The following is a 16,426-nucleotide window of genomic DNA, read 5'->3' on the forward strand; positions in this document are numbered from 1 at the left end:
GAAATATCTAACAACTATGACATATGATCTATAAAATAGAGGAAAATTCAAAAAGAATGATATACTTTCGTATGTTTGTTGCAAAGTAAACAGTAAGCCTACAATCGTGTAATATGCGCCAATTGTTAGAAAAAGTCAAAGTTTAATACCTTAAAAGTTAAACTTTCAATGTGGGCACCCCATGTCACACATCAAGATGATAATCTAATTGCTGCCATACTTTCTCCAGCATGTCGCTGTTTGTGGCTGCTATCAGTAAGGATTCGTCATCTTAACCCCTCGGTAAGAGGAAGGCTCAGAAGACTACATTTTCCAGTGGAATAGTGCTCCAGGGTAGGGTCCCTTTATTTGCATATAAAAGGGACCACATACCTTGTTACAATATATATTCTTGACTACAAGTGTTATAATTCCTTTCTATACTACTGCTGGTGCTCAAGCAAAAACAAATCCCAAATTTGTTAATAAAATATACCTAAAATCACAATTTCACCTATAACTCCAATCTAAATCTGGATATCATCTTAATGACTACCTAGTCTTCCAATCAGCAGTGAAACCAAAGGACAAGTACACATGATGAAAAAACTTCTATAAAAATGTTAACACCATCTTACATTCTTGGTCCTCATGCATGCAGATGGCTAGGTGCTGACAACCATGCTGCAGTCAACTTTTTTAGTCCTTTTGAAATTTGAGAATTTCAGAAGAATCATATGATGGGAACAATTAATTATTACAAACACCTAAAACTTTGATGGTAATGGAAATATCTGTACATATTAAGCTTAAATTAATGTAAATTTATCTTCCTATCAGACTAAATTTTCCAACATATCAGAAATAAAATGGATACCCACCAACATATCACTAATGTTTTCCAACATATTGCTAATAAAATGGATACCCACCCCACCCAAACCTTTTAATTGCCTGCCTATAAATAAATCAACTATATGAAATGGTTTGGCCAGGACAGTAAGAGCCTATTTGTACCAGTTCTGCTGCATGTAAGCAACTCAAAAAATAGCCATCCATGACACTTGGTAACAATGCAGAATAATACATCAGATAGCATGATGCTTGAATGGCATGTTGCACAGGTTATCTTGATAAATATAGCATATGCTGCTCATTTTGATCATGGATAATGTTATCATTCATGCAACATTATCACTTTTATGAATCAGATGTATACTAATATATAGGAAAAATGTTTACCATAATCAGTGCATCAGTTATTGTCAATTTTTTTGCCTTATCATAGATTGTGCATGTGCAATGAAAGTAATTACATAACATCCCAATTTCCAACACACTGCACACCTAATCACCACTGTTGCTTCTTACGGTTCATATGGATGTCGGTGTCATTACGCAGCAGAAGAAAGTACTGTACCTGTACTATTACCAACTTTACTGTTTTATGGTAGAACAGTAACCTTTTATAATTGTTGATTTTAATATTTTCTTTAACTGTTTTTAATAGTTTGTATGGATTTCCAGAAATATAATAAGTTTTATTTTATTGACAACTTGCTTGACGAAATAGTGGACATTCATATTAAAGAATTTCATACCGCATCATTTTCACGTTTTCTTTCTGTTCACTTTCACCTTTTTACGCACACATTTCCACTCCACATCAATAAATGGTGCTGAACAACTGCATTCTTATTTCATCAGTTATTGTTATTAATTAAGCTGCGTCCCAAAGTGATCAACAATATGTATAATCCACTGAACTTGAAATGAAAGCACTTTACCTGTATAACACAACATACCAGCTGCAACATGTAATTCACACAGGTAAAGTGCTTTCGTTTCAAGTAATCAACATTATCAAATGGCACCTTTACTTTTGTGATGTTTATATGGATTTATAGTTTTTATGAACTGTGAAATAAAAAATACAATACAGTTTTGAAATGAATAATTTAAATAGAAGGAAAGTAAACCTAAACACTGAATTTTGTTAGCTACTCTGTGTTAAGATGCAGGATTCTTCGTTAAATCCTGGGAAGAGAAGCTGAAGATTTAAAAAAAATTTACGCTAACCACTCATTCACTATTATGTTTTTTAAACAAGTATTTCCAACAGCCACTAGTTTGGCTAAGTTGTTTTAATTGAAGAGTGATTGTTAATTTAATGATGCCCAAAATTATCTTGTTTATGGCTCCCAAAAAACAGTATAATTTAAATGTTTGTTTGTTTATTTGGTTTTTAGGAGCATTAGCAACGAAGGCCATATTGCTCCGGGGATATGCGGTGGTCATTCCCTGACCTTTCTACATCCTCGCATTTGGTGGTCACGGGCTCGAACCCCGGTCTAATCAAGAAGCGTGTGCTACGCACTGCTGCTCCTGCCCACGGAAGCACCGTATAATTTAAATGCTAATCCACATAGTATAAATTTAATACAGATTGAGTATCCCTAATCCGAAATACTTGGGCATGGAAATGTTTCAGATTTCGGAATACATGGCATGGTGGAGTTGAAGTAAGGCGGAAATAAAATTTAGATTTCATGCAAAAATTCTATTTTATTTACCAAAAAAAAAAAAAACCCACGGTCTCTACTTCCAAAAGAATATAAATGTAACAAATGCTAATTCAAACTGCATGTTTCATGTAAAAAAAATTTCTTTTTATTTACCATCTTAAGAAGGAACATCACAAGCGGTTGGGGGACCAGGAACTGGGGCCTTCAGGAATGAGGGGACGTGCTGAATGGCCTTTTTAAATGTTTCTTCCAAAGTTATTTGCCTCATTAACAAAGGTTTTTGTTGTAGAAGTCTCTTATTTTATAAACTGACATTTCTTGTTATATTATAAAAGCATGCTGCTCTAGTCCTTCAACGAGTTCACACTTTTTTACCATGTCGTCTATAGGCATTTTTCTGCAGTGCTAACAATGTCATCTGCATCGTCACTTTTACCATGATCGCCTTGACTCAAAACAATTTCAGCTATTTCATCATCAGTCATTGAATGAATAACAGAAGCCTCATTATCAATGTTAAAGACTTCTTCGATATCCACTTTTTCCAGCTTACTGACAGACTCTGAAGACACTGTTTTTACATATGTAAGGAGTTCAGACATCTTTTTCTCAAAATCATTAGCTTCTTCATCATCACTGAGCTTAGTCACAGGTCGTGCCAGGCATGCATAACTGTGTCTTTAGTCACTAAGGTACAAGCATTTGCAACAGCATATGGCATCCTTCAGGTTAAACTCCTTCTGAAAACCTTCCACGCCTCTGTTCACTGCTGCCAGCATGCTGTTCAAGAAAGTGTTTTTATATTTACACTTCACTGATCTAAGAATACCCTGGTCACATGGCTGAATTAATGAAGTCACATTTGGGGGAAAGTATATGGTATAAAGGGGTTTTCCGTAGCCGAGTGGTCAGGAGCGGGAGTGCAGTAGCACACGCTCTTTGAGTAGACCGGGGTTCAAGCCCCTGACTGCTGAATACGATCGATCTGCCAACCCGCACTAAACCAGCATGGCAAATTATGGTCCATTTCCCTCAGCATGAATCGTTGAGGCTTCCATCCTGCAGCGGGTTGATAATGGCTGCAATTTACTTTTATATGGTATAAACATTACTTTTGATGAGCATTTCCTGCCAGGGCTTCCAGTATTTCTCAAAAAGCTTCAGTTTTTGGAATTTCAGATTGGGGATACTCGGTCTGTACTTAGAAATTTGGACAAGTTTCTTAATAGGCATGGCACCAACTCCATGAGACCACGGAAAGTTGAAGACAAAGTACAATACCATATTTGCGGAAGAAAGTTTTTTTTTTTTTTTTTAATGCTTATGGCGGCTGGTCTGGTTAATGATTAAGCAACTGCTAAACTTAATTAAAATAATAAAGGCTGCGTCCATAAAAATTCATATGGAATTATTAAAGGAAGCCGGATTTTTAGTGTTAAGTCAATGGGTAGAGCAAGAGCTTGAATCCACACACTCCTTACTTGTGGCAGCGACCCTAACCACTGGACCACTCCTGCCTACTATCCGCAAGCAATTGCCACTTCAAACGTAGTTTCAACATCGATGTTACAGGGATTTTTTTACGGGGGGGGGGGTGTCTCGATAAGCTTTTTAAATATTTTGGCTAATATTAAATTCATGCGAAAATAAATACACGCTGTTAGCTTAAATGCAAATATATATATATATGTATTTAAATGCTTGAAAGAACGTTCTTTATCTATTTGTATAGAAGTCAAACCACAAAAACTTGTCAAAAATCTATCTGCTTTTCGGTCATATATTTCTCCTAATTCGAGAACATTTTTCGAATGGCCAAGGGCTTCCGTTCTGGTTTCTCCCCCTCCCCCCGTTTGAAATAGAAACAAGCCGTCTCATTCGCAAATGATGCACTTGCTCTATCGCTCACTAAACGCTAAAGAAAGAAAAATAAAATAAAATAGCATCAAAACTACGCACATCGCCTCTACCATAGTATTTCAATATCTGAAGGGGGGTTAAATTATAAACCCCCACTCCAATTATAACCGCCCACTAAGCGTAATTAGAAGTTACTCACCTAAACGCTTAATACACAAAGTTAACAGTTTCGAAAATGAAGTATCTTCCGAACAAATTTCTTCAAAATATGCCACCTCACACATACGAGAAAAAAAAAAAAAAATCTCAACAGGAAACAAAACTATAGCAGGCAACAACGCATGTAAATCTTACCTTTACAAAATTTCCAAATGGGGCCGAGTAAGGTGATATTTCTTAAATTAAGTAAGTCGATTTTAACGTTGTGTGTCGTCTTCGTTCTTCGAATTTCTTACGTATAAGAAAAATCAGCCCAAACTCGAACCCGCTCTAACAGAAAGGGCATAGATTTACTGAACTACCGCCATTGTGCAATAAAGACGCGTGTGGCGCTCAATGATACAGTAGCAAGCTCATCCCCGGAACTCAAAGACTTGAAAGTAGTGCGCACGATAAAGAGTGAAAACAGTGGACGTAACTAAAACCAAAACCATGCTGTTTTATTGAACTGTAATTGCAAACTGAAAAGAACATTTAGGAATATTTTAAGGCCTTGTGAATTTCTGTTAATCACAAAAACTATTTGTCCCACTTAATTAAAATACGCCATAACACAAAATTTTGCAACAACACAATTCCAAACTGGGAACGGTGAATTGTTCGTGTAGTAGTTAACCTAATGATTTCATTCGTGTAATGCGGAGGTAGCCGTGAAGTGACTAAAGTGCATAGCTTAGCGTTGCGATGATAAATTTTACACTTATAATACAAATTGTAATACTGAAATTTGATTTATTAGCTGAGATCATTGAAGGAGGAAAATACTGATTTCGACAATATTACTGGAAAAGGGGGAGGGAAGAGTTCATTTTAGCAATGACGTAATTCATTTTGGCAATATCAGTAACTAGTCAACTGATGATTAGTACGCCCCAACTGTAATCAATAATGTTACAATTAATGGCTCAAGCCATTAATTGTAACATTATTCCCAAGTGTAATCTTTTTAGATAAAAACTCAGAAAATTGCTGCTCACTGAATGTACTCTATGACTGTCCATCTGAAACGTAGCTAAAAACGATCTATTATGGCATTTACTAGTTGGCACCTTATTTGAAATATGAAATTTGTTCTTATTATCCAGAAGTCTGCACCAACTGTCTCGTTTTCTCTCCCCCTCAGAAAAGAAAGGAGTTTACAAATTAATTTCCTACTGTTCAATAATGAATCTAACAGCATATTGCTTGTCAATTTGACTCCGCTTTGTATATTCTGCTAAAGACAGTGAAATATGTGAAGATAATAGCAACTATTTGAAATAAATACCCATTAGCCACTTGGGTAAAGCCTGGAGAAAGAGAATTAATCCTTCTTTTCTAATAAAGGTAGGTTACACACAAATTAGTTTATGTGGCCAGGATATTATTAGGTTTGGAGATAGTAGTGGCATGTTATGCAAGAAAGCAAGTGTATGAACTTATGCAGCATCAGCCAAAAAAAAAAAAAAAATCACCCCATTCCCTCCAAATGCCTGTCCAGTTCCTCAAATTTATTTAACCTATCAACTTCCACAACGACAGATGGAAGTTAATGTTCAGATCAACTTTGCCTGTATGACTAAAGTCTGAAACCAGCTGTTTTTATTTGAACCCTAACAGTAAGTATATATACAGTAGTGCAGCAAGGAAAGGGGTGTATATTATAACTAAAATGTGCACCTTATAGTAATAGTCTGCTCAGATAAACTTTTAAATATTTTTGTGGCGTTTTTTAATGCTTTACAATTGATATTTTATATAAAATTGACAATAAATAATGCCTTCAACCCCTCCCCAGCACATGTATTTTGAACTCCTCTATTCCAGCATACAGATTTCATGCTCCTAAAAATAGGCTTCAATGGTATTTTTAACTTTTTTTCCCGCCAGGAAAAAGAACATATTTAATAGGTTTTATAGGACTATATACAACATGGCAAGGAGTTACCATCTGGATGACTGTTAGTGATGACCAATAACATGAGAAAGCCACTAGGTTATCAGTGTCTGAGAGTGTCATCTCAAGGTGTAGGAATATGATATAACCATAGAAAAGGTGAAATCCACAGGCAATAACATCCAAAGATGACTAATATCTGGCCTTAGCAGAAAAATGCAATAGAAAAATTTGTACACCTCATCCAGTACAGGTCATTGTATGAAAGTATATAAACAAAAGGGGAATCTATGTTAGGAAACCTGCAGTTTGAATGTCTTTTTAATCTAATCCCACAAAAGAGTCTATTTGTCATGGAGTCCAGAGCATTGCACTTGGGGCACCGAACAGTGGAGGCAAGTTCTTTTCTCTGACAAATCAATATTCAGTCTGAAGTGATTCTTTGCAGTATTATTACATCTGTAAAGAACATGATATGGCCTTCTGTATATGGGAAAAGACAATTTTATTGGTCTAGGAATAGTGGTGTGGGAAGGCAACGTAGTAATGGCTGCCTTTCAAGTCAAAAAATTTCATCTCTATATCAAGGCAAGCTGTCAAGGTTCAACTTTCATATTGAACCTTGACTGCTTGATGATAGAGAGATGAAATCTTAGAATCCTATATGAGGCTGTTCCAGGATGTAGTTCTTCAATTTCTTTTTATGGACAGTAATACTGTTTCTCATAGGTTTGGTTGATAATTTCAGTAAAATAAGTATCAGAGCCCCAGACCCTTGGGATGCTTTGGGAAGGTAAATTGAAAGTTTCCACCTTCTCCCAAGGATCATACATAAGCTAAAATCTGTCTTCAGAGGGAATAGGATTATTGTATCTGCTGACCTCCTGAATAAGTTTCTTGACCACATTGTAAGAGTTGTATAGCAGTGTGGGACAATCACACTATTAATCTTTGTATAACTGTTTATTAAAGTTGGTATCAAATTTGCATGATTATCATCAGTGGCAAAACCAGGTAGAGGCTAAAGGGACTATTAGTCCTCCCCATAAAAAAATAATTTTTTTTTTTTTTTTTTTTTTTGCTGTTACATAATTGAAGCTCAATGAACCCACAGAACACTGGAGGATATTTTAAAGGGGATTTTTCAAAATATCCTAAAACCACAACTGATTGTCATGCATTGATGATTAATCTTTCATGTTATGCATTTTCATTGAGTTATTGGTTATTTTATGAACTATTAATTTAAAGGTATCTACTGAAATCTCAAGATCGGCGATAAGATATATTTAAAAATGAGCAATTTCTAAAAATTCCTTAACCTTTGTATGTGTGTTTTGTGTAAATAAGGATATACTACACTGACAGTGGTAGAGAATGAAAAGGACCTGGAGGTAATTGTGCAGGCAGATATGAAGTTCTCCGAGCAGTGCATACGGGCTTCAAGAGTAGCTGATGGTGTCTTATCAATGATATACAGGAATCTTTCTAGCAGGGATAAGGAGGTGATTATTCCCTTGTATAAGGCAATGGTCAGGCCACATCTTAAGTACTGTATACAGGTCTGGAGGCCTCATTTCAAGAAGGATGTAGACTGCTGGAACGAGTACAGAGAAGGGCAACAAGGTTAGTGAATGGAACAAAGGGTTGCTCTTATGAAGAAAGGCTTAAGTTTTGCAAATTACAGTGTCTGGAGACTAGGCACCGGCTAGGTGATCTGATAGAGGTGTATAAAGCCTTGAATGGTTTGAGCATGCTCAATGCTGATGAGATTCTGCCTCTTGCTCAGAATGAGAGGGCATAAATTCAAATTGAGGAAAGACAGATGTAGGATAGATGTCCGGAAATTTGTCTTTAGCCAGCGGGTAGTTGGTTGGTGGAACAGACTTCCATCCCTTGTTGTGGAAGTTGATAGCCTAAATAAATTTAAGGCTCAGCTGGATAGGTATTTCGAATGAACGGAGGGGTGAAGTGGAAGTTTTTTTTCTGGCTTATGATGCATAAGCTTGCTTTCTTGCATCATATGCCTCTACTAATGCTAATAAACTATTTAATCCAACCAAAGAGTAAATTTTTAACTAAGAGAACAACCAGGTGTATGTATCTTGAGCCAACGTTACAAACACTATAACCTGAAGGGAAAAATTATCAGTGATGTACACAAAATATTTTATTAATGTACATTAAATGGTTTATTGTCAAGGATACAGGTCTTAAGTTTCTTTTATGGACAGTAATGCACTTTCTCATAGGTCTTGGTTGATGAATTTCAGTAAAAAATAAGGTCAGGTCTCCAGACCCTTACCAAAATGTCTCGGAGCATACCTGGGATGCTTCCAAAAGATATATTGAAAGTTTCCACCTTCTCCCAAGAATCATACATAACCTAAAATCTGTCTTCAGAGGGGAATAGAATTATTGTATCTACTGATCTAAATAAGTTTCTTGACCACATGAAGGCTTGGTATAAGAGTTGTATAGTAGTGCAGAATGATCACATTACCTATTAATCTTTGTATAACTGGCTATTGAAGTTTGATAAATAATAATTAGCTATCTGTTTCTGAGTGCATTCTGCTTAGTTATAGCTGGGCCTAATAGTTGACTACATATCCAACAAAGTTTTAATAACTTATTTTACTTTATAGTAATATTAGCAGCTTACCAGTAATAATAAAAAGGGTTATTGAAGGGTTGGAGGCTATCAAAACTAGAGGTGACAACCTCACACATATCCCCTATGTAAGAAGATGGGAGATTTTTATCAGTGCAGCACACAATTAGAGATAGAAGGAATCTATTGTGTAGACATGTAATACATTTGAACAAAGGTGGTGAAAGGAATTTTACCAGTATTATTAAGGGTTCAAGGAAACTGAGTTGTGGGGGGGGGGGAACCATATTGATATACTTTTATCTGATGATATGGATTAAAGTTATACTAAGGAAACAAGCTTAAATAACTTCAAAGGGTTTGTGTCATGATAGTAAACTATACAAGAAAACTAAACTAAATTGTATGTACAGTAATGTCAGGAGTACTGTCAATAAAATGAGTTAATTTGACTTTAATATTAACCCTGGTTAGAACAATTAATGCCAACATTAGCATTAGTAGAGGCATTTGATGCAAGAAAGCAAGCTTATGCAGCATCAGCCAAAAAAAAAAAAAAAAACCACTTCCACTTCACCCCTCTGTTCATTCAAAATACCTGTCCAGCTGAGCCTTAAACTTATTTAGGCTATCAACTTCCATGAGAAGGGATGGAAGTCTGTTCCACCAACCAACCACCCGCTGGCTAAAGGCAAATTTCCGTACATCTATCCTACATCTGTCTTTCCTCAATTTGAATTTATGCCCTCTCAGGTGATTATTCTGAGCGAGAGGAAGAATCCCATCAGCATTGGGTACGCTCAAACCATTCAAGGCTTTATACACCTCTATCAGATCACCTAGCCGGTGCCTAGTCTCCAGACACTGTAATTTGCAAACCTTAAGCCTTTCTTCATAAGAGCAACCCTTTGTTCCATTCACTAACCTTGTTGCCCTTCTCTGTACTCGTTCCAGCAGTCTACATCCTTCTTGAAATGAGGCCTCCAGACCTGTATACAGTACTTAAGATGTGGCCTGACCATTGCCTTATACAAGGGAATAATCACCTCCTTATCCCTGCTAGAAAAATTCCTATATATCATTGACAATACACCATGAGCTACTCTTGCAGCCCGTCTGCACTGTCAGAGAACTTCATATCTGCCTGCACAACCACCCCCAGGTCCTTTTCATTCTCTACCACTGTCAGTGTAGTACCACAGAGTTGATACGTTGCTCTGGGGTTGCTGTTTCCCATGTGTAGTACTTTACATTTGTCAATGTTAAACTTCATTTGCCACCTCTCAGCCCATCTGCTCAACCTTTCCAGATCCTGTTGCAGCAGCATAGTGTCAGTAGTGTCCTTGGCAACCCTGCCTACCTTCGTATCGTCTGCAAACTTCAACATTAAGCTTGATATACCATCATCAATATCATTTATGAATACAGAAAACAATAATGGACCCAACACTGAGCCCTGAGGGACTCCACTAATAACATTAGTCAACGTTGAGCAGTGTCTATTGATTACCACTCTCTGTCTTCTTCCCCTCAGCCACCCCTTTATCCACAGCAGCAATTTGCCTCCAGTGTCACACTGCTCCAATTTGTGCAGCAGTCTTCCATGTGCAACAGTATCAAAAGCCTTTCTAAGATCCAAGTATATAATATCAAAGTTATTCCCTGCATCCAGTTCCTTTGTGACTGCATCATAGTATCCAATCAAATTGGTCAGGCAAGACTTCCCCTTAACAAAACCATGCTGTGTCCAATCTATAACTGAAGTCTTGTCTAAATGATCCTGCAGTGCTCCTTTAACTAGTGCCTCCATTAATTTTCCTGGAACAGAAGTTAAACTCACAGGTCTATAATTACTTGTGTCAGCCTTTGATCCTCCTTTGTGAATTGGGGTCACATTTGCACATCTCCAGTCTGTGGGTACCTCCCCTGAGTCCAAGGAAGCTCTCATAATTATGGCTAAGGGTTTGCTTACTTCCTCTACTGCCTCCTTTAATATAACTGGATAGATCCCATCCACCCCGGGTGCCTTTCTTGTGTTTATCTTCAACAATTTCTCCTCCACTTTATTCTCAGTTATTACAAGATTCTCTAGCTTACTGCTAGAGTTGAATACACCTCTGGCTTTCCCCTCGCTAAATAACTCCTCATGTGTGAATGTCGATGCAAAATATTCATTTAGTTTGTTAGCTACCTGAGCAAGATCATCAACAGTTGACCCATCGATATCAAGTGGACCAATCTGATTCATCCCCTTCCTTCTAGAGTTTACATAAGTAAAGAACTCTTTGCTGTTTTTCTTTGCATCCCTTGCCAAAGATTTCTCGTAATCTGCCTTCGCCTGCCTAACCTCCTTTGTAACTTGGTTACAGATCAACTTGTAGCTATCATAGGCTTCTGTGTCATGTGTTAATTTTTATGTATCGCATGCATGTTTCTTCTCTAATAGGAGTAATGGAAACTTGGTATCACCCAGAAGCAAAGGATGATGGCTTTACATATGGTATGTACAGTATGTTTAGAAGGATAGAAAGGGTAGTGGGGTTATGCTTCTTATCAAAAGCATCCCAAGCACAACAGATTTTGCAGATACAAAAGTTAAGCATGATAGCATTGAATCTTGTGGTATAGTTAGTTGAAAGCAAATATAAATGTGAGTGGGAGTACTTTACAGTCCAGAAGATACTGAAGATTATGATGGGAGCCTCTACATGCAGATGGAATGGGCGAGAAGAGTCTTATTATGGGGAACTTCATATTTAATCCTAATTGAATGGAGGAAAAACTCACCATGAGAAACAATTTTTAAATCAACTAGATGATTATTATTTGTATCAGCATATTAGGGAAAGTACTATGCAGGAATATTCAATATCTTGGCAGGGGTGAACACAGAATGCTAAGTTAGATGATGAGGGGAGACAGCTAGCAGTTGCTAAAGGTAAAGGCATGGAGAAAAGGGGACTATGACTGTTTAAGATGATACATGGTTTCTAGATAGCAAAGGGGGGGTTAATTCAGAAGTATTATTATTATTAGTAGTGGCATAAGATACAAGGAAGCAAGCTTTTAAAACATTAGGCAAAAAAAAAAAAAAAAAACATTCCCACATCACTTGCCATTCTGTCTATTTTTTTTTTTTTTTTTGGTAATTGTTGGCACATAGGCTTCTGTGGCCATAATGCACCTCCCAAGGTTTTTGCAGTACTTTGATCCAAGCCCGAGGCGGCGGGAATCGAACCCGCGACCTTTGGGTTGCCAGGCAGACACTTTACCCACCCGCCTAGCCCGGTCGGCTTCTGTCTAATAATTTGTCTAGTTCTTCCTTGAATTAATTCAAACTACCCACTTCCATAACAGATAAAAGTTTGTTCCAACAATCAGCCACACACTGGCTGAAGAAAAACCTCTGCATATCTATCCTGTAACCTTCCTTTAATTTGAATTTAGACCCCACATGTACAGTCTGAGAAGCAGCAGCATGCCATTGAGCTTGCTCAATCCATTCAAGGGCTTAAACATCTCAATCAGATCACCTTGCAGGCATCTGGTCTCCAGATGCTGCAATTTGAGGGCCAAAGCCTTTCTTGTTAAAGACCACTGTTTTGTTGCCTTCACCAATCTCATTGCCCTTCACTACACCCAATTCAGCAGATGTACATTCTTCCTAAAATTATGTCTCCAGGCTCATTGTTATACAATGGGATAATCACTTCCATATCCCTACTAGCAAAGTTCCTATATATATATATATATATATATCATTGATAAGACCCTATGAGCTGCTGTGGCAGCCTGTCTGCACTGCTCTGAAAACTTCATATCTCATGACACAGTTATCCCCAGATCTTTTCCATTATCTTGACTGTAATACTGCACGGTTGGTACGTTACTCTGGGATTACTGCTACCCATATGCAGTACTTTGCATTTGTCAATGTTAAACTTCGTTGTCACCTCTGAGCCCATCTGCCCAACTTTTCTAGATCCTGTTGCAGCTGCATGCTGTCATTAACAACCCTGCCAACCTTTGTATCATCTAAAATGTGGACGTTTAACCTGTTATACCTTCATCAATATCATTGATAAATATAGAAAACAACAATGGTCCCAATGCTGAACCCTGGAGGACTCCACTAATAACATTAGTCCAAGACGAGCAGTGTCCATTGATTACCACTCTGTCTTCTCCCACTCAACCATTCTTTTATCCATAACAGCAAATTTCCCTTAAAGCAATACTGCTCCAATTTGTACAGCAGCCTTCTATGAACAACAATACAATCAAAAGCTTTCCTGAAATCCAAGTATATGTTATCAAAATTATTTTTTGCATCCAGTTCCTTTGTGACCACATCATAGTATCCAATAAAATTGGACAGGCAAAATTTTCCTTAACAAACCCATGCTGTGTCTGAACTATAGCTGCAGTCTTGTCTAGATGATCCTGCATTGCTTCTTTTACCAGTGACTCCATTACTTTCCCCAGAACAGAAGTAAAACTGACAGGTCTGTAATTACTTGTGTCACCCTTTGATCCCTCTTTGTGAATTGGGGATACATTTGCACATCTCCAGTCCATGAGGATCTCCCCTGAGTCAAATAGATTTCAGGATATTGAGGATATTGATGAATGGGATCATCAACAGTCAAACCATCAATATCAAGTGGACCAATCTGATTCATTCCCTTTCTTATAGAGTTTACATAAGTAAAGACTTCTTTACTTATGTAAACTCTATAAGAAAGGGAATGAATCAGTATATCTGAATCTGTATATCTTTGCATCTTTTGCCAAAGATTTTTCATAATCTGCCCTTGCCTGCCTAACCTCCTTTGTGACATGATTTCAGACTAGTTTATATCTAACATAGGCTTCTATGTCTACATCTTTGAGTAAATCCCACATCAGCACACTGTGATCACTGCTGCTTAGTGGTTCCTTTACCTGTGGATTCTTAATGCATGAAGAATCACTGTTGATAATCAGATCAAGAGTATTACCCCCTCTGGTTGCCTCTCTCACATGCTGCTATGAAAAACCAGTAAATCCACAAAAGTCTTTCTAGTGTGCAAGTGACCAATCCACAAGTTCCAATCAATATCTGGAAAGTTAAAATCCCCCATTAGAAGACATCCTGATTTACTTGCTCTCTCTAAGACCTACAGAGCTTGGCAATTAAGCAACTCAGAAGTCATCTGATTGAGGCTTATAAGGCTCTGAAAGGGGTTAGTATGATTACTGAAGGTGGAAATTTCACTGTTATAAAAAAAATTCCAGAATTAGGTGCCAAAAATTCAAATTACATAGGAAGAGGTTTAAATTAGATTGTAGGAAGTTTTTTTCTAGCTGGTGATTCATTAACTACAAACAAGTTGCCTTTGCAAGTAGTCAAGGCTCACAGTTGGAATAAATTCAAAGGTAAACTGGATAGTTACCTATATGAGGAGAGACGCACATAATTTGTATATTCTTATCTACTTCTTTTTTTTTTTTTTTTGGCCAGTGCAGCAAAAGCCTGTGGCTTCCTTGCACTATATGACAAATACCATTACTATTTGTCTGCAATTTTTAAATTAGTAAGCCTTCAATAAAAAATAAATTTGTTTTTAATAGATTTCACAATCCAAAAGAAGCCTGAAATTTTGTAATAACATTTGATTAATATTATCTTAACAAAGCTCAAATTCTGTCTGAGCCTGAATGCTATTAGTTTTAATTAGGCTGACCCTTAGAATACAATGGAAGAATACCATTAACATTCTGCTTATTCAATTCAGCCAAGGCTTTAAATACCTCAATCAGATCTCCCTGCAGGTGCCTGGTCTCAAGCTGCTATAATTTGCAGAACTAAAGCCTTTCTAGGTAAGAGCACCCTTTTGTTCCCTTCACCAATCTGGTTGGCCACCTGTGCACCCATTCCAGCAGATCTACATCCTTCTCAAAATGAAGCCTCCAGACCTGTATACATTACTCAAGATGCAACCTAACCATAGCCTTATACAAAGGGATAATCACCTTCTTATTCCTGCCAGCAAAGTTTCTGTATATCATTGACAAAACTCCAGTCCTGGCAGCATGTCGCACTGCTCAAAGAATTTCATGTCTGACTGCACAATTACCCCAAGTCTTTTTCATTATCCACTACCCTCAGTGGTACCACAGAGTTGATAAGTTACTCCGAGCCCATCGCCCAATTTTCCTAGATCTTGTTGCAGTAGCTGACCCTGATGACTATCGTTAACCACCCTGCCAACTTTTGTATCATCTGTAAACTTAAACATTAAGCCTGATATACCGTCATCAGTATCATTGATAAATATTGAAAACAACAATGGACCCAGCACTGTAATAATAACATTTGTCCATGAAGAGCAGTGCCCATTGATAACCACTCTCTGTCTTCTTCCACTGAACCATCCTTTTATTCATAGCAGTAACTTGCCCTTAATGCCACATTCTAAGGAATGTGGTGCCTGGGTGCCAATCGCAATTTGGCAGCCCCCTTTAAAATTTTCTACATATGTGTAAGTTTCAGGTGCCTCTTGAACATTGACACCCAGGTGCAATGCCCCTGGCCACATTGCTCCAGTTTATACAGCAGTCCTTTATGTGCAACAGTATCAAAAGCTTTCCTGAAATCTAAGTATATGATGTCAAAATTATTTTTTTGCATCCAGCTCCTCAGTCACTGCACCCCAGTAACTTATCAGATTGGTCAGACAAGACCACTGTAACTGAAAAACGAACTGAATTAAAGAACTGCAAGTTTGTAGAAGCTTCTCTTGTTATATTCCTTTCCCAATATTCTCTTTATTCATTTCCCAGTGCTCCTTTATATGACAGATTTCATTTAAATTCTTGATTTTTTTTTTTTTTTTTTTTAAAGTTCAATCCTTCTTATCTCTTAAAAGTACTACTCAGTAGTGTCTATTGTATTAGACAATGCTGAGCTTGATAAATCTCCACTCCTTTCAACTGAAAGCTACGACAACTTTTTTCTCCTCCCCATTTAGAACAAAGTTAGGGAACCTAAATGGTTGGGAAATGCTTGAGATGACCGCAAGCCACTCAGAATAGTTCTACAGCAACATGCTAGTCCTAAGCTACAGAATTCGGGTGTGGTCAGCAGTGCATGATTACTCTTGGGATTTCCCTCTCCAATATAACCATTTAAAATAATTTAACAACTATTTTGTTACCCATACGTTCCCCCCACACACACTTCTTACAACCACTAACGTAGTTGGTGAGGCTTGTTCCTACTAGGGCTCACCATTCCATTATATATGCCTGTGTGTAAATTTAAAAATGTGCCAATTTATTGACAAAGGGTTAAATTTTTCAGCCTGCATG

The 16,426-nt window shown here is 37.3% G+C and overlaps 1 protein-coding gene across 1 annotated transcript in view; it reads right to left on the bottom strand.

The window, feature by feature from the left end:
* Positions 1-4,890, bottom strand: part of LOC150077245 (tribbles homolog 2-like) — a 59,136-nt gene extending 54,246 nt beyond the window's left edge. The window contains exon 1 of the mRNA XM_090386052.1: positions 4,719-4,890. The gene's annotated coding sequence lies outside the window, so the exon portion shown is untranslated. The remainder of the gene's footprint in view (positions 1-4,718) is intronic.
* Positions 4,891-16,426: the final 11,536 nt, after the last annotated feature.

Source organism: Mastigoproctus giganteus, chromosome 12 (assembly GCF_048544385.1).
Source record: "Mastigoproctus giganteus isolate SK-2022 chromosome 12, ASM4854438v1, whole genome shotgun sequence".
Classification (NCBI taxonomy): Eukaryota; Metazoa; Arthropoda; class Arachnida; order Uropygi; family Thelyphonidae; genus Mastigoproctus; species Mastigoproctus giganteus.